Source organism: Rutidosis leptorrhynchoides, chromosome 8, assembly GCF_046630445.1.
Source record: "Rutidosis leptorrhynchoides isolate AG116_Rl617_1_P2 chromosome 8, CSIRO_AGI_Rlap_v1, whole genome shotgun sequence".
NCBI lineage: Eukaryota > Viridiplantae > Streptophyta > Magnoliopsida > Asterales > Asteraceae > Rutidosis > Rutidosis leptorrhynchoides.
The window spans coordinates 278,347,700-278,350,841 of record NC_092340.1 but is presented as its reverse complement, the minus strand read 5'-3'; positions in this window follow the sequence as shown (position 1 = coordinate 278,350,841).

Below are 3,142 nucleotides of genomic sequence, written 5' to 3'. Positions count from 1 at the left end.
CTATAAAGTACATGGGGAATTACCATAGGACCAGATCAAGACATTGGTCAAGAGTATAAGACTCGAAGAAATACTGTTGCAACAGTAGAATACAGTGTTGATGTTAGGACCACTTGAGCATGGTCAAGGTTAGAAGCTATGGAACCACTATAAGTGTAGTACATGGTGGATAACTAAGAGATTTATTGGGCAGATTTAAGTAAGGGCTGGTTTAAATCATCAAATGGGAGTTTAACGCACTACAATACAAACTATGCTTATAAATCTTTAAGGATGATTGAGAACTATCCGATGTTCTAATATGTCTACAAACCCTTAGATTTTGCTAAACCGTTGACAGAAAGGAATTCGAAACATAATCATAACCACTCACTTGGGTGATACACTAAGGTGTTAAGAAATGTTGGATATTTTATATATATGACTATGCTACTTTATTTGTGCGCCCAAGGTATGGACTGCATCCAAGATGGACTGCTTATATCCTTAAACAAGATAAAGTGTCGGGAGTTGAGCATAGTCCATCCGATCAGAATCACGATAGCCTAGTTTCTCGTGACATTCTAATCGAGAAATAAATTAGTAGGAAATCTAGTGTTTACACCAAGGTATATCTATCCAATGAGTGTCTCGCAATCATCCCGACACTACGTTCTATTAAATCATGGTGAACCACGTCTTCTTTGTCCTTAGCTGTTGCATGCTAGCTAGCTTATATTAATTATATTGCTTTAATATTTTAAATACAATTATAAATCAAATCAACCCAACTATAGCCTTTACACAATTTGATATTCCGGATAAAGTGGTATCTAGAATAAATCGATTGGACTTGGTTGTTGGATTTTCCGAACAGTCGCCAATTTATTGGGACCTAAAGGATCCTGCCTCTCCACACAAGGTATACCTGGCCACTAGTCTTGGATACTAAATTGTGTACAAACCCATCTTAGTCACTAAATCATCTAAATAAGCTCTGTTTTAAATTCGACGGCTCAAGGAACGACACTAGGTCATATTTGCCCTTGCAATCCCATAGGAAGGAATAATAGATTTAGACCCAGCATATATAAATTAAACAATCAGCTTCTTCTGTTGATATCTTGAATTGACGTTTTGCGACCTAACGATACCCATAAATAAACTGTCCGATTCGGGCATATCAGCGTTATAGGACCATTTTCACTAGCATTGAGTGATTATTGGTTAGTTTAGGCGTTGATTGTGCTTGGAAGTGCATTTGGGTCAAAATTGCACTAAGTGTCAAATTTGGTTGGTTTGTAATTCACCCTAATTGTGTTGTTTGTTATGTGATAAATGGAATAGGTACTTTCCATTTGGCGGTTTGCGAACTTGACTTTGCATTCATCAAGGCGCTAAGGTGAGTGTAAATATAGTATATTTGTGTATGTGTAGGATGGGTGCGGGTGTGTAGATTGAACCTTGCTCGGGTTTACTCTACATGCTTATGGGAGAATGGACTCCGTGGGTTTAATCAGGTCCATGTTGTACGCTTATGCGTTTTGGGTTACCACCCTTGGGGTAGTGAATCTTGTGAGTACACGAATTCACGTTGGCGTGTGATTTGGCCAACCTCGTCGATGTTGATGATGTTGATGAGGTGTGTAGGGATGGTGAATCTTGTGTAGTTCAGATTCACGATGTCGTGTGTAGTTCTGACATTCCTAGTTGTGTTGTTATGACTTAGGGTGTGCATCTTGTGTAGTCCAGATCCACTCGAGCGTGTGTTTTTCCGCCAACCCTATAGTCATTTAGTTGAGGTATGAATCTTGTGTAGTTCAGATTCATAAGGCATGTTTAGTTCGACCATCCTCAATTGTAGTCGGGAGGAAGGTAGTGAATCTCGTGTAGTTCAGATTCACTTAGGCATGTGTAGTTCGGCCAACCTTCATATGTTTAAATTTAAGGGGTTAACCTTGTGGTATTGGCTATATTTTCGTGTGTGTATATATATATATATATATATATATATATATATATATATATATATATATATATATATATATATATATATATATATATATATATATTGTTGTGTTGTAGCTAATCTTGCGGTTTTGGCATGGTGGTACGTTATGTATAGCTTTGCTTAGTTATACAAGGATGTGGTATGTGTTTATTACTTGTGTTGGTGATACGTATCCATTTTATGCATATGTATGTATATAATATGTTTATCCTCACTAAGCTTTATAGCTTACCCTCTCGGTGTTTATATTTTATAGATTCGCAAGGTAGAGGTGGCAAGGGTAAGCGCGGGATTAGTGGATTATTAAAGGTAGCTTAGCAGACTTTGTTTTTGGATTCGATTTAGGATTGGGTAGTGTTTTCCCAATCACCATGCTCGGTCTTTTGTCAGAGTTAAACGCTTTGGATCAAAAGTACCTTTTGATCGTGTTAAATAGGTCGTGGGTTGTTATGCCCATTTTGACACCTAACTTATGTAACGTATAAATTAAAGTTGTTTAAACTTGTCGGGTATTGGAAATGTTTTGTAAACATATTCATGGCGTCGTTGTTATCACTATTTATGCGTTATATAAAAGAAAAAAAATTGGGTCGGTATAATAACAGGTTGGGTCGTTTCATGATTAGTAATGTAAGCCATTGTAATTTTTGTATCTCTTCTAACATCTTTCTTGACATTGTAGAGGACTGAGAATGATGATTTTAGGGTTTAATATGTAGAAAATTGGGGAAACAGCGTATCTGAGAAAATTGAGATTGAAATCAATGAATCCCTATCTGTTGATGGTTTGTGTTGATGCGGAATGATGAATTGGATGAAAGAAATTGAATTCTGTGTTGATTAGATCGAGTTTAGAATCACGGTTGTATGATTCAGCTTTGATACCATAAGATCAAAATGAAACTGAAGATGAAGTTCATGAGTTACATTGATTAACAATGAAAAGCGAAAGCTTACAATTTACAATTGCTATTTATGTGACGACCCGAAAATTTCTGACCAAATTTAAACATAAATCTTTATATGACTTCGACAGGATAAGTAAAGTCTGTTAAACTGAATCTCAAAAACTGTGAACTGTGTTTATGTATTTATTTGACCTTTGACTGTTTTTGAGGATTCACGAATAATTATGTGTAATTAAGTATATAA